We start from the raw sequence: 23,207 nt of genomic DNA, 5'->3' as shown, positions 1-23,207 counted from the left end.
TAAACTTTCCATGTGTCAGAATCATCCTGCTTTCTGAGATGAGATATACATGATGCCAACTCAAATGAGATTGCTTCAGAACATGAGGAGTCTTCTGGTATTAGCTGGGGGCAAGCAAACAATTTGCAATAACAACAATAATAATGGCACTTAGTGCTGGAAGTAGCTCATTGTCCAGGAAGCATGCTAATCAGAAATTAATTTTTTCCTTTTCAATGTCAAATAATTCTGACTTGTGTTTATTTTACTACATATGGATGCTCACTGTGCTGCATTTTTTTTCAGGGTGAAAAGGCAGTATTTGTGGTATTGATGACTGTGTCTTTAACGCTGGGCTTTCTGGACAGTTTTTGTTTATTTTTATTGTCTTCGGCACAGCCACAGAAAGGGAGATTTCTTTTACATTCTTTATGTATTGAGTGATCATTGAACACAGCAACAGTTCCCACCTCAGCTGCTGCTAGACTATGTATTATATACCCAAGCTATTTATTATGCCCTGAGGTTTATGGTTTCAGTACTCAAAGACCCATGCCTTCAGAGTTTTCTAACTTGAACTATCCATTTGCAATAAAAAAACCAAAAAATACCAGCAATATCAAATGTAAAATACAAAATTCAAACTCTACTTCCAACAAATGAAAATAATCACATGGAGCTTCCTTTCTTAAGACAGCTGCATCTATGGATTCAGAAGTTGCCCAATGGCAGATGTCAGCTAGTCATTTTAAAGAAGTCTTCTATTTTAAAGAAGCAATCTAAATATAAAGTGACTCAGAATTTTTCAGTACCAATTAGTAGACTTTGGTGTGCCATTTTTGGAGTTATCTAGTTTGAGATATTTGAAAGAAGTCTATATTAATGGAAATGGATGTTCCACAGTATCACAGCAACAAGTTTCCTTTAAGGTATCTCCTGAAAAGAAGTTCTGAAATTTGAAATTCTTACTAGATTGCTTCGAGGAAGTTTTATACTTGCCAAAAGGAACATAAGGATTAGAAAAATTCTTCCCGGTACTTTCCATCTTTTCTTTATGATGAATAAACAGATCCTATTCCCAATCCTTCAAAATCTCTCTGGATTTATTGAGAGGTAAATGTGATCAAAACAGGATTTTCTAGCTATAATAGTTATGCATATTGCCCTACAAGCTAACATGAAGAATTCAGTCATCTGTGAGAACCCTGAGAAACTCCAAAATCCCTACTGTAGGTGGTTCTGGCAAAGACGAAAAATAATTTTCATACCTAGAGAATCTGCCATCAAAAGGACAGTCTCTTTCAGAAATGCTTATCAGGGATGTCATTGGGCCTAATTCTCATTTGACTTGAGTGACCAGCTTGGAAAAACCAGACATGCAAACAAAAAACCACTGGTGCAGAATCGAGCTGTAGATCACGATTAACTCTGCTGAAGTCACATTTTTTGAAGCATGGAAGATCAGTCTGGCACATGTGCCATGTTGCCCACTGCTGACAGCTTTCAAAGTGCTTACCACACTTTTTGAATGCTTTCAAAATGTCCTGCTGCTTGCCAGATAAAAGGTTTGTTTTAAACCAAAACAGTAAGGGAGTGTTACTGTTACGCTAACATCTCATGAGACCAGTCCTTCTTACAGTGTATTATACATTACAGTTGTAATGTATTGAACGCTCTGTCAGCACATTCCAGTAATCTGGTGGCACAGCCAAAACTAAGAGAGAAAAGAAATTGCAGTTATCAAAATATGCAAGAATATGAATCTGTTAGTTAACTTATGGCTTGGGATATTTCTAGATGGGAATGCTGGCACCAATTCCCTAAAAACTAGCACAGCTCTGCCAATGCTGTGCAAGTGGTGCATGAAATTTTAGTGTGAGGGCTGCTCAGAGTAAGCCCTTTGATTCAGGATTAGGAACAGTGAATACTAAGCTGTGGGACACCCCTGCAGCGTTCTCTACTCCATGCTCAGAACTACATCCCACTTAAATAGAGGTCTGGGTCAAAAAAACATGATTACATGATGTCATCTCTTTCTGCGATGATCTTGAAATGACCTTGTTCTCTCAGGCAATGGTGAATATGCCTCTCCTCAATGACACACTGTACCTATCTGTGTTCCTATTGTCAAGCTGGTGGGCCACTCTCAGTTTCCAACAGCAAAGAAACTCTTATCAAGACATGTCTCCTCATAAAACATTTTCCAGAAATAAAATCTCAGCCTGTTTAAAGTAGAGCCTTATATCAAGAGTCCGATTCATTCCAATACACTTCATGTTATGATTTGATGTCCTTCCCCGACATTGTCTCCACTTGGTCAGCAAAACTATTGTAAGTAGGGGATGAAATGATTTTGGATGCTGGCAAAATATTGCCCTGGAGACCAAATCTGAGAATCTCTTTTCTTCTTTCCTGATTCAAAGTGCATCTCAAAGTTTTTCTGGCTCTTTCTTCGGAGGAGCTTACCACATACTTTCTTTGCTAAGACTGTTTTATTTTTACAGGCACAATGAAGATTTCTTTGCTTATGGGTGGAAAAAGGAGGCATTCCAAAATGTTTACCAAAGAATAGCTGTTTACAAAACTAGCATCTTGCTTTTTGTCTTGGGTAACTTAGCATCCATAAATGGCAAAAAGATTGTTCTAGTACTTCAAGTCCCTCTGCATTATTCATTAGGGAAGCTCAAGCTGAATAACTTTCTCTGGGACAAAGCTGTTGCTAAGCTTAAAGTTTGGGAGATCTAGTAATGCAATTTTGCTTATCCCTCTCCCCAGGAAACTCTTCCACTCACACGATGTGAAGATACTGTGACTTGGCAAAACCACGCTTTGTGCTACTTCCTGGATACTGGACAACAGGACAAATATGCAAAATGAAAAGAAGCTTTATTAACCCTGATGTTTCAGCAATGAATCAAAATGAAAGCAAGAGCAGTCAGAGAGGGGAAAAAAGGTGGGATAGAACTGATTCCTCATGGTATCCTAAGTGTGGTATGACATGGCTTTCTCCCAAATGAGCAAGAAGAAAAAGCCTTACATATATGCACATCATTACAACATATTTACCAGCTTCAATGACAAATGTAAAATATTTTATACCTTCACCTCTGCCAAATAAAGGACCATTTCCTATCTATCTGTCTTATTTTAGGCTAAGGCAAATTATTCAATATATCCATTGCTCTTTTCAGTCACTTTTCCACAGAGTGACTGAATGGACTATTTTCTTTGTGGCAATTTCACTTTCAGGAAATGAGGATTTCTTTTTTGGATAGAAAAAGAAAACTTCTGTGTTCTAAAAGAAGTGGAAAGGACTGAGGTTCAAAGCCTAACTACAGCTTTTGCTGACGGTTAGCTTTTGGTCACCGTGTTAGCAATGTGATGACAGTACACTCTCCTAACACTGAGGCTTTGGCAAGGGATGAAGGGTGAATTCATCTGGGGAGGCATATAAGAAAGGTGAAAGGAAAAAAGAATTGGGAAACCAATCTGCAAGAGAGACATGTTGCAGAAGGTTTAAGCATTCCTGCAAGTTTATAGAAGGTGGGCTAAGAGTCTCTGTCCCTAGGCATCAATTCTTCAAGAAATTCACAGACGTATATAAAAGTAGGAGAAGAAACAGTTTAAAATTAAGTGCAGCGCCACTCTATTGAAAGAAAACACAGTAAACAGTGAGTTAATTTGGCTGCAGTGATATAGAAAATTTGCCAAAGTACTACTCTGCATTTTTCTCAGCTCTGACTCTCCAAGCATGTTCTTACCTCCCTTCTAACTTAAGAGTGCAACTCTTAGAAATGACTTGCTGTTTCAGAAATGCCCTTCAAAGGTTAGAAGCTCTTGGAAATGTACTTACGTTGGCATTATCAGTAGAAACAATCATGGGCTGAATGAGCACGAAGACTACCTGTTGATCCCTAGAATGGCTCCTCTGCAGCAGTGTGGGGATACACTGGCAGACTGTTAGGAGGAAAGCTTCTGCAACTTCCCCTGTGCTAGTCTGCTTCTGCAGATAAAGCTATCAGATTTTTTTTTCAGTGTTGTCAGCCTGCGACTACACTTGTCTGTGAGCAACATCCTTGGTGATCAGTGGAAATCATGCTTCAATACTACCAAGATAAACCTTTTATGAGCCTTACATATGCTATAATATTCTCAAAAAAAAAAAAAAAAAAAAAAAAACCCAAAAACCTATTCTGAAATCCTTGGTTGTCTGATTTTTATAACATTGTGATATATTTTTATTTGTTTTCTTATGTCTGCTTCTTTCCACCCCCCAGTTAATTTCCCCATGGATTTAATGGAAAGTAGGTTATAAGATTCTGACTGGAAGATGAAAGTAATCTTTGTGGGTCAGATATTTTTCAATATAGCTACAATTTTTGAATACATTTTCATGCAGCTACCCCCTATATGCAGAATAGTATGCATTTGAATAATTATGCGTCTTATGTGTTAATAGGGTCTTTATATTCATCTCTGTGGATAGAAGCTTATTACTTTAATTTATCTTTAGGCCCAGTTATGGTCAGTTGAAACTATGCCCTTCTGTGCTTTAAGAAGAATGACTGGATAATTACATTCATCTATCTTACAGTGGTTATGCAAGAATTAATTATTTTGGCTTTATTGAACACAGAGATGTGAAAAGTTCTCTGTCAATGATAATTATAATTAATACTACAGTTTGAATGAAAGCATTGATATAATAGTGAGAAATGAACAAACCAGAGCTGAGTAGCAGGTAACTTTGAATGCTGTGTTGATTTATCTCTCGTTATAGCCACTGACTTCCTTTACAGGATTTATATCAGCACAATGCAATTCTCAGTACACTGTGATTCTTTTTTTCTCTTGTCATACAAGTTGCCTACAGTATGTTCCTGTTTATCTTCAATATCCACATGTTACTAATGTGTAACCATATGTTGAGAGCCTGCACTTTTGATAGCATAAAATAGGTGAGTGTTCTAGGAATACAATGTTCTCCTACGTTTCTTTATTTTGGAAAGAGTGTTTTGCATTCACCATGGCATATTGTGTGTTTCAGTTCAATGTCCACAATTCATGCACATTTTGTAAAAATACTGTTTGTTAAATAATCCATTCATATGCATTTGTTTCTTTGATTACAAGGGATTATAAGTGCCACAGAGATTACTAATCCTACAGAGCTAATAGAATCTGTATATAACTAGCTCAGAAGAACTTTAAAACATATATTTTGTCTTCTAGGCTCACAATGAGCAAAGAATACTTCTTATGACATGTGAATTCAAGGTTCAGACTGACAGCACTGAAACCCCAGGACTGGGAGAAAAATGAGTCACTCTCATATCCAGTTCAACTGGGGCCAATATTGCAGTGTAAGCTTAAAAACAGACTCCACAGACTGTCATCAGCATAGGGTCCACAGTCAGAACTTGTGTGTTTGGCCCTTCTTGACTCAACACAAATGGTGATGACATTAAGGAACGGGGGAAAAGAGTTGTTTGTGTAGACCTACTTCTAAACAGAATGTTTTCCCAACTTTTCCATGCAGCATCAGCTGTTTTTTAATGATAATATTTTTATCTTCCACTAATCCACTTAAGGCAAGACATAACATTCTTGTTCTGTTATTTTACTGGAATTCTTATTTGTTCTAATTTATTCTGATGTCTCCACATTGCTTCCTTAATCCAATTTCAGTCTGAACAGCAGCATGGTAACTGGTTTGGAGTCATGGAAGTGACTTGTGCCAAATTAGAAAAAGTACATTGTTGTTATTTTTGCAAAGCTGAACTTGTTAGGGAAATTACAGGGGCAATGCTATGACAATATCAACCACTGAACTGTCATTCTTTTAGGTCCAATACTAAGACACTTTCTATGGGCATACAAGGTCCAAAAACCTCAGTGGGAAAGAGCCAAGAGAAAATCAACAAAGAGCAACAAAAATCCATGAAGAGGGATTTTGTATGTCCTTGTATCCTTTATAGGAAATTTCTTTTGTAAGTTTTTGAAACTTACCACAGCAGAGGGAGAAAGAGATGTTTCATGGTAACAGGACTACAGAAGTAGCAGTCCTTTCTATTCATCAATTTATTCTGGTCATGCTGTAACTCCCTACTGCTCTTTTAGATAGTATGAATCATCCTAAGCCCAAAAAGATCAAGGCACTTTATCACTTATTTTCTTCTAAGACTAGAGATCTCATTAAAGCACTATGGTCATACGCAGTTTCAGGTATTGGATGAACATTGCAAGAAGGAAATTTAGAGGATTATTGAGCTATTGGGCATACTGTATATCTTGGACATGTCTGTATTTTCCTGGTCTTAACTTCCAGGTGAGATGATGACTTCCCTGAGTAGATGGAATACCAGAAAAAATATATGGAGAAGCATGTCTGCAGGGCAGGGTCTAAAACCCCAAAGAAAAAGATTTATGAACAAAGAACAATGATGTCACAATGGACAAATGTTTTATGTTTTTTTGAAAGTTTTTCTTTTGTCAGAATGGTTCTTCATTTGAATAATGGTTCATGCCATATAAAATGAGCATATATTATTAATTGTAACATATAAATGATTATGTATAGCTTTCTTATTCTATTTTTTATAGAAGGAGACTGCATATCTGAAATGTATATGTGAAAATGTGTAATAATCTGTAAAAACATGAAATTTTAGGTTAGTTCCGGAAAAATCAGATTAAATATTCTCATATGAATATCCTCCTCACAGAAATGAGGAGGAAGTATGAGTTTCAGCCTAGATGTGTTGAATGTATGTGCAGTAGGAAGAGCAAGACAAAGACATGACGGGCTGAGAATATGATGAAAGACGCTTGTTTGATATTACAGGAAAGGACAACAGAGAAATGGTTAGAATGGAAGGCTAGCGAAATGATGAATTAGGGGTAAAAGTAAAAACTGTCTTCATTAAAGCCAGAAAAAGGGGTGTTGTTCTAACCAAGGCACGACATGATTAAAGATGTTTCCAGGAGGTTATGTAGAAAGAATTCTCACTATATCCACCTGCATGTGCAGCTCTAATTGTGGTTGGATTGAAAACTGTGCACAATGATATACCAAAATGAAAGGCAAATTGGTGATACTGACCATAGCAACTCAAAAAAGGAAGTGTCAGAGAACATGATGAAAAATATTATGTGCTCTGTTTTAGCAATGACAGCTAGACATTGGAGCGGACAGCTAGACATCCCTGAGAAAATGTCAGAGAGGCTATGGTTCGAGTTTGGGCAGAAACAGCTGGTCTTAAGTAAAAATGTAGATCTGAGAGATATTCGGTTGAGGTGGCACTTGAATCTGGTTTTGTGGAAAGATGACCAGAGTGAAGAAGAGGAGGTGATGAAGAACAAAACAAGACAGACTGAAATCAAAGTCAGAGGGAGTAATAAGAAGGCTCTAAGGAAAAACTGGGGTGGTAGGAGGGCAACTAAAGACAGAAGCATAAAATCCAAGAAGGAAGAGGCACTAGAAAGGAGCATGGCTGATGTTAACAATGCAGCTGGTAGGTCAGGAAGAGAGGAGATGGAATAGTGCTCCTGATCTTTGGTTTGTTAGAGACTTCAGGCAGGATAAATTTGAAAGAAATCCAGACTGAGAAGTATCTAGGATACGGGAAGAACTCCAGACACTGATAGTGAGGTGAGAGCTGAAAACGTAAAAGAAGATGGAGGTTAAAGTTCATGGGCTAAGCAGTATTAAAGATGACTTTTCTTAAGATGCAACAGAATAATTGGCTACTGTAATGTAAAGGGAAAAGCAGAAGGAGAGTGAAGAGTAAAGGGGAAAAATATAGGACTTTTGGAAAGAACCTGATATTGTACCCGTCTGCTATTTGGGAAGCTATATTATTGTCTTTTGGGAAATACATCACGAATAATACGTAAAAAGGCATCTTTTTTTTAATATAGTGATTCATTCTGTATAAGAAAAAGATTATAGTTTTATTACCCAGCTGCCTACCAGTAGCGTAAATCTGGTTCCCATTTTTCATGTTCCCTTTTACCACTCCCCCTCCCTTTTTAAAGTGTTACCATATGTTACACACCTTATTTTCCTGAAAAACTTATTACTGGAAACCCAGTGGCATATGCACATTGTTAAATGCTGATGCCATCCTCTGCCTAATATGTAAATATATAGCGACGGACTCTGCTACCAATGGGAGCTGCAAACTTAACTTTGGCTGCTTAGCATCTCTGAAAACCAAGCCACTCTTTTAGATGCTCGAATATGGATTTAATTTTGTAACTGTGGACCTTCTGGTTGCATTTTCAAACATGTCTAAGAACAACATCCAAAATAGCCTTTATGAAATTAAAGCACAGATTAGGTGAAATGTTGAATTCAAGATGGTTTTCACTGCCTAAGCCATGTAGGTGCCTGAGACACCATTGAGGTGATTAAGCTTTATATGTATTTGGATGATGTTACTGCATCTTCCCATAAGCTGAGTATTCAGGTGACTATTTCCTGCCCATGCACATTTTAGGATTCACAAATTGAGTGAAGAGTTGTGAAGGCCTTCTCTCAAAAGCAGGGTCAAAGAGGAAAAAGTGGTGGTGGTGCTGCTGCTGCTCATTCTGCTACCAATTAAAAGCAGGAATTAGCTGTAGGCTCTGGCCTTGGCTCCCTGAACTGTTAGGGCAGTTCACTTTAGACAGGCACTAGCAAACCCCAGAAATGATCCAGAGCACAGGGATTTGCTATTCCTAGTGACATGCTCTAACCACCAACTTCGCTCTTGTTTACTTTTCTTCTGGCCTCGTGACTCTGCCCTGGCTGCTCTTGGCCACATTTGAAGGGAACAGTTGGTGTTTGCTTTCATCATTGAAATATTACTGAACTTTGCTGCTTCACAGGTACTGATTATCTGTTAATTCACTGAAAGCCTTTACAACAACCTTGTGTCCTTCCCCTCTTCTCTTTTAAAAGCCTAAAGTTGGGCTGCTAAATTCATACACTTTACACAGCAGGATACATGGAGGATTAAGTATCTAAAAACCTGCATTTTGACCCAGAGGATGGGGAGATACTGAACATCCTTGGAAATCAGGAAACTTCAGGAACCTCAAGCTCACATTGGAGCTTGACTTTAGCTTACATTTCATTCAACATATTGCTTCTGATGTTGCTACTTTTTCTCCTGGATTAATCAGATATGTGGTCCAGTGTTTACAAAACACAAGCAATTATACAGTTATTCAAAAAGTAGAAACTCCTCTTCTGTTCCCTATAGGAAGGTGTGTCAAAATGAAAGCTCCCACCTGTAGGCACAGGACCTTCAAACCTAAATCTGTTCAGTTAAATAGAATCCATGTAATTCTGATCTAAAAGAAGGGTTTTTTTTTTATACTTCAAGTGCAAGAAACATCAAGTGAGTTTGTTCGTAGACTTTTTTTTACTAGAAAATAATTTTTCTCTGTCTCAGTTGTTTACATTCCTATGTGGCCTGTTTTGTCAAAAGATATGCAATATTTGCCAAATGTACTTCCTGGAATTTCATAATTGCACTCTGATTTGTTTCCTCTCATATGTCTTTGTGGTCCTTTTCAAGTTAAAAAAGAAAAAGCAAAGAAATGAACAAGTATTAAAATGGCTTGCTGGCATGTATAGCTATATATTTTGGGTTATCATGAAAGTGAAACTGTGAGATTAGGTAGAGTCAGTTATATTCTTCACTACTATATTTAGAAAAAAGGAAATGTCTCATCTTTGCATTGTGTGGACTTCACCTGTGGAATTCATTACCCCAGGAAGTTTTCCAGTCAAATATTATGGCTAAACTTTTAAAAAAGGATGCACATAAGTACTGTCTAAGAATAGTGCCTGTTGTGATAAATGTTAAAATAAGAGCACTTCAATACACTGATCTCATAAAAAACTGTAAATAACATTTCACAGGTTGTGAGTAGTACAGTTTTGTTTTGCTTGCTTGCTTTTCTGACAGCGAAGGACTGGCCAGTCTCAGAGGAAGTATACAGAATCTGAGAATCACTGAGGTTGGAAGGGGCCTCTGGAGATCATTTAGTCCAACCGCCCCGCTCAAAGCAGGGTCAGCTACAGCAGGTTGCTCAGTGCTGTGTCCATCTGGGTTTCGAATATCTCCAAGGATAGAGACTCCACAACCTGCCTGGGCAACTGGTTCCAGTGTTTGACCACCCTCACCATGACTGCACACAGACTTCTAATTCCTCCTCTTTGTTCACCTTGCTGCACGCATTAGTCTACAGGCACTTTAGAGAGGCACCCAGTTGTGTTGATTTCACAGAAGAAGAGTGAGACCTTCCCCCCAAATGCTGTCCCCTTGTCACTTCCTTACTTGTGTGCCTACACAAGGGTGGGATCCCTTTGGCCCTACTTTGTTGATTATGGGGTCCCTCCTGTTCACATCACCCTCCACCCTTGGCTTGCCAACCCAGTCCATCACTACCTCACTGGATTGTTGGCTGTCATCTCCCTCTCTTGTTGTTCCTAGTTGAAAGCTCTCCTCATCAGGTTGGCCAGCCTGTTGGCAAAGATGCTTTAGCCCCATTTGGGCAGGTATATGTATCTCTTCTTAGCAGTCCTCGATCTTCAAAGAGGGTCCCACAGTCATAAAAACTGAATGCCTGTCATCAACACCAACTGTGCAGCCTAAGCTGTGAGATCTATATACTCCTCCTCAAGCCCTTCCTCCTCACTAGCAGGATCAAAGAGATTTCTTAGGCCACTTCAATGCTCCTTGGGTATTTTTTTCAAAAGGAGAAATGACCTTTCTAGGAAAATAAAACATACAATACCAGCCACTTTTTGAAAGGTACAAACTGTGACATATGAGGAGAAAATAGATCATGCCATTTGAAAGGAACTGCACTGTCATAATACTTTAGGCCTCTCTGCCAGCAGCTCCTGGCAGGCAGGAGCCATGAAAGAACAGCACAAGCAAAAGCTGTAGAACTACAACTGTTATTACTGCAGGAGAGCATCTTTTCCTTCCTTCTGCTTCCTGATATTTCAAAACTAGCTTCTCCATTTCCTATCAAAAGGAAGATACGCCTATGGCAGTCACTTCTTCAGGCATGACCCCTCTTTAAGAGCCAAAATTGGCCCTCATAGATTTGTGACTTGAGACAGAATATTTCTGTGATTCTTTTCCCCATATTCACACAGCCTTTTGTGCTGACCAGTCAGATTAACTAGTTGCTATGCAGTTCTGGAAATGTTTCTTCTCTATCTTCACATCCTAAGTATCTAACCATTTTTTTCCCCACAAAGGTCTGGTCCTTCTACTCTCTGCAGAGGTACTACCTACAGGTGCACAGCACAGTGAACTTTCTTCATGACTTTTGGTTGGTATTTCTATGAGCTTTTGAGATAGGTAGAAAGAAAAACAAGTTCTATGATCAGAACTAGTAAAGCTTATGTTCCTTATTCCCTCTCTCCCTTCTGTTGACACCAGCTCCATCGTTCCTTGCACCTTTTTAATTCCTCCCACCATACTTCGAGTTCTTACTTCCATATCCCAAAGCACTGCTAGTCCCTGCCATATCCCTTAACCCTCTCACAGTATGCACAGCTCTCTCCTTTCATCTTTCTCCTTCAGGGCTTTCCCCTGGACAATTTGTCCCCATGGACAAAAATATAAAAGGAGATTTTGAAAGCAGTAGTCCACAAAATTCCTTTCTTGGAATTTCACACTCCTCCACCTTGTGGGTGACCTTCCACCAGATTTTGAAGTGCTGTATTCTCTATAGTTGTAGCCCTGCAGATTTCAGGGAAAGGGCTGCTCTCCCCTTTGCAGGCATCACAGATGGTTATCTCCACTTGATCCCCTGCTCTTTGCACTCTAAAACATGGCTCTAGCATATGCCCCCATTGCCTATGCTCTTCTGAATCCATACTACTGTCTTTGGAATTGGTTTCTAAAAGCAATCATACCTTTGAGTTGTTTGGGTCATCAGCTAAATTTGCATGTCAAATTTTGAGAAGGCAGGAGGATAGCATGAGTAGTCTTCTACCTTCTACATGAGTAGGCTTTGTATAATCCTAGTCCTTTCTCTTAGGCAATCCTATCTGGAAGCAAGAACTCTGGGAACCTGTGGAAAGGGTCAGTGGAGCACGCAAAAGATAGACAAACATGAAAGGAAACTATAGCTGAAGATATTACGATATTCAAAGATGATTAATATGCAGTGTGGATAAAGGCACAGAAAATAATTTCATTTGCATAGTGCCTACAAAATAGACTTTTCAGGGCTGCTTTACTCTAAAATGACTATAGCCTTAATTTTTGATAAGCAGTAGAAAGCACTTAAGTTTTAAGACTGCTTTACAGCATGGGATTTTTTAGCCAATATAACCTGTTAGAAAACTTCTGTATTGCACATTTTAATCCCTCAACACAAGGAGACTCTACCAGCTTTGTTACAAATGCTTGGTACATTTGAACAGAAATGTGTACAAAAATTTGACATGAAAATGACCCTGCAAATCTCTCTTTATTAGTATACTTTTGCCGTAGTTTCTAGCATGTCTTTTCTGAAAGTTCCCACTTTTCTGCTTCCTGCACTATCCTGTGTTCTCAAAACACAGGCTGGCTAGGGGTGTGACTTCCTTCCTTGTTAGGAGGTCTGGTGGTAATCCTGACAGTCATGTGCAGAAAATAGAGATTTTTGCTGTTATGAAGAATTTAATTTTTTGCATTTATGGAATATGCAGTTCAGGTGCTATTTATAATGTGGCATTATTCCAAAGGGAGCTGTGGGAAAGCAATGGGTTCTCTGTTACCCTCAGTCTGCTTACTTGGGAGCTTACTTTTTCCTTACTTGGAAAAATATTTCATAACGAAATATTCAAGGAGAATTTTAAGGGTAGTTTTATCACCAGCAACAATGAACTGAATTCCCTGATATCATGAAAACATGGAGAGATCATTGGAAAAGAGACAGAATCCTTGTCCTGCTGCAATTGTGTATTTTTACCACTTCTCCTCAGGTCTTTTTTTTTTTCCACAAAAGCTGCGTCCTGCCCTAAATAAGGGCTTGCATCAGCCAAATGCTTTGTAAATGGTTAAATACCACAAAGCAATAAAATAATTGACTGCAGTCATCTTGAAAAAGATTCTAGGTATCATATTGATATAAATCCAGGCTGTGGTAATCCAGTAAGAATTATGTTAGCTAATATGAAATTGCTTCTCGGACTCAGTCCCAGACCAGAGGAATGCTAGCAGACTGCTGATTTAGCCCATTTTGGAGCAGCCTGTTCAAGGTTGACATTTGGGAATAAAGTTGGGGGAAACACCTAGGCTTGATTTTTCTTCTTTGTGTTTTCTAGCACTTGTACGGAAGGCAGAGCTGGAGCTAGCCTAGGAGATCAAGAACACATTCACTCAACTGGACAACTAGGAACAGAAGACTGGAGGGGACTTCTTGGGGTCAGTTCAAGTGTTTAGACAGAGGTGTCCAAGCCATCTCAGAAATTTTTATTATCCTCCCTTTCTGTTCTCCATCTGTCAACTCAGAAGCAGCAGGCTTCTTGCAGGTCTTATGTCTTGTATGCTAGCCTCATGAGGATATCTGAGATAGCCTAGGTTGTCTAGAATGGCTAATGACTATGTTAGGGCACCAGAACTGCTCTCTCAATGACATGAAATCCAACCCAAACTACTATCAGATGGAATTCTGTTCCTAAATTGTTTAAGACTCCATTTCAAACTACCTAGATTTTCTGACTATATCCTAGATAGAGGCTATTCTGAGGCCCTGGTAGCTCATTTAATGAAAGAGATAATGCTCAATACTAGTCCAGTACTGGATTACAGGTCTGGACTTTGCTATGGATTTTTGACAAAAAATTGGCTCCTGTTTGTACTGACCTTCAAGTGGCTTTTTGGCATGGAAATGAACATTGTTTATTCAGCACTAGCTTCCAGGCTTGAAAAAGAAGCATCAACTGTTTTATGCAATTGTTGAGCCTGTATTTGTAAACAAATAATAAATATTGATGTTCTGCCATGCAGATACTCCGAGCAGCTGAAACCCCAGTGTCACTTCTTGTATGGAACGCTCATAGTGATTCCGGCACATAGTCACGGGATGTATATGCATTGCATTCAGACATATAAACTTCTGAGTGGATCAAGGCGCTGCAAATTTCCTATCGTATCAACATGCTAAGACCTATACAGAAGGATTTTATTGACCTTTAAATGTAAAACAAATCAAAAAATCTGGCAGTGAGCATAAAACTGATAAAGTATCATAAAATGTCATCTTATGCCATAAAAAAGTTTCAGGGAGCAAATAAAAGCCTATTTAAAGTTGTGTACTTTGTCGCCCATAAGAAATTTTCATGAACTTGTAATTTTATGTATATGTCCTTTGGTGAACTTGAGAGGACAAGGGAATAAATTTAACCAAAATGTAGATGGAGAGAGAAATTGACAAATGTACTTTTTTTTTTTTGCAAGATGGTGCTGTATTCTCTTCTGTTAATAATGTTTGTCTGCTTTATATGTATACTCTGTGCTTGCACCTGGGAAGTCATTCTTATTAAGGTCACCCCAGGCAGCCCCAGCGGCTCTGGATGGACACTTGTGCTGACTGTGTTTATCTGCTCTAAGAGGGATGCATCAATATTTGAAGCTTTGCTGCCAAATTCATAATGGTTCTATCAGCTTCCTGCCATCTCACCCACGGGAAATACACAGCACCTTATAAAGTTTACATTGGTAGTACTCAACCTTACTTGACAATAGGTATTTCTGAGAAACAGCCCTCTTTGCATTTATGAGCAGATTCAGCTTGCTTGCAGCTATTTCTGCTTTTTTTTAACTCATTCTCTGCACTTATTAGTAGATGTACCATTTCATTACCTATAAGCCTTGTTACTGAGATGTAATGAAGCATCTCCCCTGAGATAACACCATTACTAACTGAATGTAATAGTGCGTTTTTTTGCAGAAAGATAGGTTAGAATTTGCTGAGCCTTAGGAATCAGTCCTTTAGTAGCTGTGTATTCTTCGAGACACAAAACTTTTGGTGACTAAGAATATATTTAGATCTCAGCATGTGATACTCGCAGAGATACAATTTCTGTGGTCTGAAGACTCTTCCCAGACTGCCTTTTGTTTTGAACTCACAGATGTCAAACATTCAGGCTGCAGGCTGCATATTGCCCAATTTAAGAAAATGTTCTGGCCTACCTCACCTATGAAGACTTTGCAGACTTTGCATTTCCATGTACCTTTTTTTATAGAGAGCTTTCCTAGACTCCATAGCTAGAAAGTATACATAAGTTAAACCCTTCAAATGGACTAGTCTTCATCATCCTGAAACAGTGACTGAAATCACTTAGCCTTTGATAAACTCTATCCCATGTCAGCTCACAACCAAACAAGTTGCCACATTTAGCTTTTCTCTGTGATCATAATCTTAGCAGTGGATATGAGGAAGGGGATAAAAGGAAAAACGGTAGGTACAGCAGTTCAGAACTGCTTTAGGGAAGGACAAAGCAGAGAGGAAAAAGGGAGAAAAGATAGAGAAAAGAGCTGAATAAGGGTGAGAAGAGAGGGAAATAGAGGCACTCTCTAAGATAACTACTTGTGGTCATGCAGACACTGTCCCCCATTGGCAAGTGATGAGTGTTGCACTGATCATAAATAACTGCTTTTACTCTATGCAGACATCTCAGTTACCTCAGCAGGACATTTACTGCAGCCAATGCAAATCTTTAGGTTGGAATTTATAGTTCAGCTCATGGAATTCAGTTCTTTCATGCAATCATTTTGATATACCCATTTTATCAGGAACATGAAAGGATATCTTTGGTTTGGCTGCAAATGTATATTCCCTTGTCTCCTCTCTGCCATTCCTTGAGTAATGTGAAAATCTTCATCTGCTCCAAAACTCGGCTATGATGAACTTGTATTTGCTTCAGATATATCAGGTGATTAAGCACAAATAATACGTTTTCACAGAGCCAAAGCTGGCTTGCATTCCACATTGTCCAAATTAATTTAAATCATTTCCCACATGATCAGGAAAAGCAGTTGGTGATACACCTGACTGTTGCAGATTTGTTGGCAGAACACAATGCCATTATGTAACTATGAGGGACCGCTTACCCATTATGCACGTTTCCCTTTGGTATACAGCCCTGGCAGATATGCGCTGAACACTCTTGATGGGTTCATGGAGTCAGCAGAAACAATAATTTCCTAAAGGTAAGAGAGAATTACTATCCAAAGGACTGTTAAGAAATATACCTATTATCAGCACCAGGCAAGCTATGCAGCACAGTTAACTGAAAAGAAGGTAACCTCAATTAGACTAGATTAAATTGACAAGACAATAGTCTATATGAAGAACTGCACAGCTAAATTATTCAAGTGCCAGGTTTCTTCTTGAAATTCTCCTCTGCAATGTTTTATTCCTTCAGAAGCCTGCAATGAATTTTTGCTCAGGAAGCCATAATTATAAATCGTTATACCATTCTGCATTAATATAGCTAGTGATAAAGCTATCATACCCAGAAGCTGTATATGCAAATATGTTCAGCCTCATAAAGCAAAGATAAAGCTATCAGCATCATTAAATGACAGCACCAAGACAAGGAAACATTCACTGTGTACAAGCTGAAATGTTCAGTATACATAAAAAGGTGTATGTAAATGAAGCATAACAATTGCAGTGAGTTACAATAAACCCAGATGACATAAATATAGATGGGTGAGTGATTATTATTATCAAAAATAGTACTGTTTGTATATTATTAGTCCCCATTTCTAAAATTGTTTGTTTACCAGATTTTCAGCTGTTGAGGACTCAACTGGTGCTTGTTATATTATGATTCTGCATTTTTTTTTCCACATGAAGATCCTCCAGAAATTAACACTCTCCACAGAGCAGTGGAAGTGACTTTTTGCCCAAGCAAACTTGTAGCACGTTGGATGCCTGGAAAACCAATAACTTTCTTGATTTTGGAAGAGATAAAGTAAACCCACACTGGTCTGTGACCACCACAGTTTGACTCAGAATGCTGTAAGTCATATTTATTTGTTTGAGAGACTATTGATTAAGTACAAAATATTAGATACTCCCCCCTAATCTTTATCATTTTTCTTACTTAATTCTTTGCTTTCCTTTTTGTAGATTTATCACTTCAGCTATTGCACATCTGAAGACATATGATGCCAACAGCATACTGGTTTTCAGGCTTCTGAGGGAACTCAGCTTTAACTCTCAGGCATTAGTGCAAAGGTGCATTTATAATTTTGGAAAGCTTTTGAAGGCTCAGCGACTAGGCTTAATATCCCCTTAGGAAATAGAAATTCTTTTCCCATATGGAAATAGTTTCAGCTTGCCCACCTCCTTCACTTCACTGACTTAATCCACTCAGCTACAAAAAGCTGCCAAGTCTGGTTATGAATCTTAACCTCTAAACGTGCTTTTTGCCAAAGTTCTGCAGAAGACAAACCACAGAGTGGGCCATGACCATTCGCTAAGAGGTTTCAGAAGGCATCAGCTCACAGAGCACATTCAATTCCATGAAGGCCTCAAATCACAGTATCTTTTGCAAAATACTGAATTAGTGTTATTCTCCTTATCTTCCCACTTCTCCCTTGACACACCTAGTCACAAGCAAAATTACTGAATTTTCAAAACAAAACTGAAAAAATAAGTGCCATCTCACTATTTCCTAATATCTTACTCTACCAAAAGACCCCTGGTTCCTATCTGAATTCTGCCTATGCATGCACTGTCTGTAAGTAAGTGGAAAGACAGTGTTGTAGGGGATATGGACAAGGTCAGGGCCGTGCCTACAGGGAGATACTACAGGGCCATGCCTGCAGAGAAAGGAGATGCTGAAAAAAAGGGAAAGTGATGGAAGAGAAAAATTAGTATTTTTAGTGTTTCTAGTGTGAAAGATGCATTTGGGCAGTACTTAAAGCCTTTATACAGATGGCTAGTTTTATGCACATATATAAGGGTATTATAAAGGGTAAAATGGGGATACAGGGAAGATTAGGTTATCAGGCAGATTACAAAGAGACAGTGCAAACCCAGTAGCTGGCAGAGAGACAGAAATGAAAGTCAAAAATGAGGAAAATGGATACTGAAGTTATCCTGATGCACCAGAATGACTGGAAAATAATAATGATGGACAAAAGGAAAATGAAGCCAAAACTATTCAGCAGCAAAAACATGAGTGATATCTTGACACATTAGACATCAATGAGATTTTTGTTCTTGCATTCAGCAGACATGCAAGTTTACCTCCCATCTCAGAGATGAGAAGAATCTAGACTTTGGGCTGAGAGGAAGCCAACGAAAAGATTTAAATAGCCAGCAAAAACTGGAGCAGCATACAAAAGGGTGAGACTCAGTAACTGTCCTACAATGAATCACATCAGACTTGTTGACAGTGACTTGCTTCTTATGTAGTTGTTAAAAGAAATGCTGCTTTGTGTGCAAAACAAAGGCAGTCAGGGCTGCGGAGTGATTTTAGAAAACATGAATGATTTTCAGACAAGAGGAAGGTTGTAGAAGTAATGAAACAAAAGCCATGGGAGGCTGCTGGAGAAGAGGTTGCTGTAACAAAAAGGAAGAGATAGTAAGAGCCAGGATGAACTCAAGCAGAGATGGGGAATATATGGACATGGATGAGTACAAAGCAGGAAAACATGCTAGGGAGAGAAAACAGGGAGAGGACATAAAAATGTCACCAAAACTGTAAACTGACCGGGACTGGGGGAGGATATTGGCATTAATCACCAGGAAACAGAGGGAGATAATTTGGGAAACAATTTGGTTTTCACAGCACCATATTTCAAATGGAGTTAGGACAGTCAGAGGGATGTAAATGAAGAAATACGCAGGTGTTAGTCTGAAGGGAGAGCCACATACAGAGTGGATACTTAAAAACATGTGGTGAGTTGATTTGGACAAAGGCTAAAACTGCAGTGGAAGAAAGGAAAATGACTAGAAACAAATCTCTGCAAAGAGTCTCTCTGCACTGTGGAACAGGGAGGTGTTTCAATGCATCTAGTAGAAACAGGTCAAAGCCTGCTAGAAGTGTGAAACCTACCAAAGGATATGAACCAGCTTGTGCTGGATACCATGCTGCTACAGCTGGATCATTGTTAACAGAGGATATAGGTAGTTCATCTTTGTGATACACTGTTTTTTTTCTATGCTACACTGATATAACTACAGTATAGCTGGAAAGGAGAGAAAAAGGCATGTTGAGGGAGAATACACCAAATGAAATAAAAGTGGAAGAAAAATACGTTAGGTTATGTGACCAAAGGCTAATCGCATTAAACAAAGACCTGGGGAGGATCAGAGGAACAACGACAGGCAGAAGAATCGCAGTAGCCTATTCAGTGCAAACGGTGTGCCCTGACCTGGCCACAACCACGGCTACCAAAAAACAGCTGGAGCCTGGTGCCTGGTGGGAAACCCACCGAGGGGGGCCGCAGAAAGGAGCTGCCTCCCTGGAGCACCGTGCAAGCTGATGGGGGTTACCGCCTCTGGGGGCACAGGGCTTATTGTGGGGACTGTGTAAGCCTTACTATTGGACCTTTTAAGAGGTCTGTGAGAAGGGGAAAAAATGTTGTTCATATGTGCATGTTTGTGTGTGTGCATACACACGTGTGCTACTTGGGAACACACACTCAGTCTCCCTACTTGCTTGACCTGGGGATGTGCCAACACAGTAGCCTTGCATCCCTGGGGCTAGGACAGGAGGCATCTACCTGGATTCTGTAGCCCATCAGATTCAGCTACTTTTAGGTTTTATATGAGTATATATATGTATATATAAACATATAAACACACACACACGTGTGTTTGTGTATATATATATATTTATGTTTACATTTATATATTCTCTTTATCTGGATCCTGAATACTTGTTTGAAAATTATCTTGCTTTTTTCAATTTATAAATGATGCCCTGACTTCATTCTTGGAGATTCTCTGATTGGAAATATACAACTTTGTATAGATAAGGAGATGTTAGCAGGGGACCGGTTTGTTTTCCTGGAAGGGCTCCAAACATCAGTGATTTAGAGTCAGTGCTAGGAGAGCTGGCCTGCATAGAGGCTGATGGGACACAGTAGAGTTCTGAACTTTTCATTTTAACAAAATGATGTTTTCCACATCTGGAACAATTCTAAATTCTCAGTCACAATATCATAATGCACAAAGCATTTGAGCATCATAAAATTGTCCCTTAACACTTTGATTAATTGATGGCTGTCTTGAATCTACTTGCATCAGAATAAGCACATGTTGATTTAAGTTTTAAGAAAGCCATTGGCTTGGTTTAGTAGTTGTGTTTCTTTAGCTGTGTTTTCCCTTGGAATTCTTGTATGTAAAGCGACTATTAAATGTCACTTTGTATGGTACTCGAAAATGGGATTTGAAGTGTTTTGAGTGTCAGGGATTGGAATGGATTAATATTTGTATGATTGTAGCTCCAAGGATGTGGCAGAGTAAGCTAATATTACGGCCTGCCAATTCACTAGAAGTGGCTAACCCAGATCCTGTCAAAATTAGTGATTTTTTTTCCTGTAAATTTTAATAGATTTTGGATGAGTCCCCCCCATTTCATACACGTTACGAAGAAATGTCACTCACCCCTACATAATACATGCATTTTTAAAAATCTCCTTGAAAGACTGTGCACAATGTTGTTGAATCTAATAGGAATGAAAGTTGAAGGACAGATTAACAGTACAGCCTTGCTCCCACACCAAAGCCCATTATGTTATGTACCCCTTAGAGAAGGATAGCATGAGTACCCATAGTTATCTATTTCCCAGTTTACACATCCTATATTACTCTAACATAGATATACTTGCATGTTTACATGGGGCATTTTATGTCAGGATTTCAGTCACCTGTACTTAATCTTTTTCAAGTAATACTGATAATGATAGCTACAGTTATAGCCAAGATAGCCTAATATACGATGAATTCAGTTGCTTACAATGCCACCATAACCATGGAAGTTGGAATTTCTCATACTTGTTCTTACTTTCAGGCTAAATTTCTTAAGAAACTTAGGAAAAATGTTTTTGCTACTTCTGTGGAGAAGGCAAAGGGAGAACATATAGTTTTCTCAAACTTAAAAAATATGTCTAACTTTTCTTGGAGGAGATTTTGCTCAGTGGGATTCTGCAGTAGGAATTGAAATTTGTATGATCTTTCAATTCTAAGCTCACCATTTCATTCCACTGGTTGCTAATAAATCTGTGCACTTCAAAGGGTTTATAGCAGGGAAATCTTTGAACATTTAATTAAGGATATCAGGAAGTATCAGTCAGATATTTTCAGAGGACATAATTAAGCAAATGCCTAAAAGTACTTCTGGAAAACTTGGAAATAGGAACAGCCAAGTTCTTTGCCAACATGAACAGACAATTCACTTGCTCAGTGGGAGGAAACGGTGACTTTGGTGTTCAAGAAGAGTTACTGTGGTATTAAACTTAGATTAAGAAGGTTCAAGATAACTTGTAAGTTCAATAGGTGTTTTTCATAATATTTTTAGAATATTTTAAATATATTTATATGAAATGTGACCATGCCAGATAAAATGTCTTAAATTCTGCAGTAATCTTTGGTAATGTCAGTCTATAGAGAAATAGCTGGAACACCATAAAATGGCATATCAAAAGGATCAAACAGAAGTTTTCATAGTAAAGACTGTTCATTCAAAGAGCCTTCTAACATCTGTGAGCTCTTCCAGCCTTGGAAATAGTAATTATCTAAAAACGCCTTCAGAGAAGTACAGTAAATTTTAGAAAACTATTTCAACTCTAAACTCTAAACAATTGCTTAAAATATGAGTGAGACATATGCAGATCATTCCAAAACTTCCTAGAGATCCTTTTCACTTAAAATTTTTGTCTTCCTATTTTTTCTAAGGAAGATTTATAGAAAATTGCATCCGAAATCAATCTGGCCCTAAGGAAAATGACCATATTAATAATATACATTCATTAGTGTGTATCTTGATAATGGAGTCCATATAAAATCTACATTCACTGTAAGCAAAAGCCAATGGTGAGAAGTCTTGTGCAGTATATGCTGATCTTCACTTGCTATGTAGATGTAGCATAAGCACTCTCAAGATTCATAGATGATGCTGGAAGACACTCACGCAGCATCCGTTAGTCATGATGGTAGTAAAGCAACGGGAGCCTGACACTTAGAGAAACCTCTGGCATACCTAGCCTGGAACTACAGTTGATTTCAACGGGCAAGTTCAGTTTTCAAGTTGGTGTAGAAAATGCAGCAAGATTGATTGGAAAGGCTGTGTTTAAGAGCCTGAAGAATGACTGAAAAAAATGTTTCATTATTTAACTGCTTTTCCTCAGCTTCATATTCCAGCTTTTTCTGGATGGCTGGTACTAGTAATGTTCATGCAGACACATAATCTGTTGGATCAAGAACTGATCCAGCTAAAAATTAACCAGTTAGTTCTCTGATCGACCTATCAGGCAGCTGTTGAAAAGTAACATCAGCACGAGAAAAGTAGCAGGAACGAGACCACCCCCTTTTGGCAGCAGCCCCCACTTACATCAGTTTAGAGTGATCACAGACCTATAGCTCAAATGAGCCAAGGATTTAATTTCACCCAGTCTGCCAATTGCAGAATGACAGATTAATGTAACCACTTAGAATAACTTCTGTGCATCACTGCACAAGCCCCTTACATGACTTGGTGTTGCTCTGAAAGATCCCACTTATAATCAAGTGTTTACATGTAGTAACATTTAAATTCTGTTCCAATTTTCACAGTGGTAAACAAATGTTTGAGAAGGCAATCCACATGAATTTTAAATGTAAAAGGAAAACACAGATTAGTTTAAGCTAAGTTCATGATATTTATTTTTATCTCATGGTTGCTCAATGCTGGGAGAAGGCATTGCTGTGAAGTAAATGGGGAGCCCTGGAGTCATTGAGGACACAGTGGGAATAAATTGGTTCTTACAAGGCCGAACAGGGTCTGGTTTGATCTGCTGGGTCACTGTTACTGCTGTTGATGCATAAGAAGGAAAGAACTCAGACTTGAGTGCCAGGGTCCAGCCTGTGCTTGCAAAGTCAGTAGTTAGAAAACCAAAAACATATTTTTGCTTGTGTACAGAATACATTTGCTCTGGAAATTGCTGAGAGGCAGTAAACATGGGGAACTTGCAGTGCCATTTTTTGGCTGAGTTTGTGAG

At 38.6% G+C, this 23,207-nt stretch overlaps 1 long non-coding RNA gene across 1 annotated transcript in view; it reads right to left on the bottom strand.

The window, feature by feature from the left end:
- The window catches only part of LOC135327868 (uncharacterized), a 56,596-nt gene extending 52,730 nt beyond the window's left edge, over positions 1–3,866 (bottom strand). The window contains exon 1 of the long non-coding RNA XR_010388352.1: positions 3,833–3,866. This is a non-coding gene — a long non-coding RNA (uncharacterized LOC135327868). The remainder of the gene's footprint in view (positions 1–3,832) is intronic.
- Between the last annotated feature and the right edge of the window lie 19,341 nt (positions 3,867–23,207).

This window comes from Dromaius novaehollandiae, chromosome 3, assembly GCF_036370855.1.
Source record: "Dromaius novaehollandiae isolate bDroNov1 chromosome 3, bDroNov1.hap1, whole genome shotgun sequence".
NCBI lineage: Eukaryota > Metazoa > Chordata > Aves > Casuariiformes > Dromaiidae > Dromaius > Dromaius novaehollandiae.
This window is presented reverse-complemented; position numbering and strand designations above follow the sequence as displayed.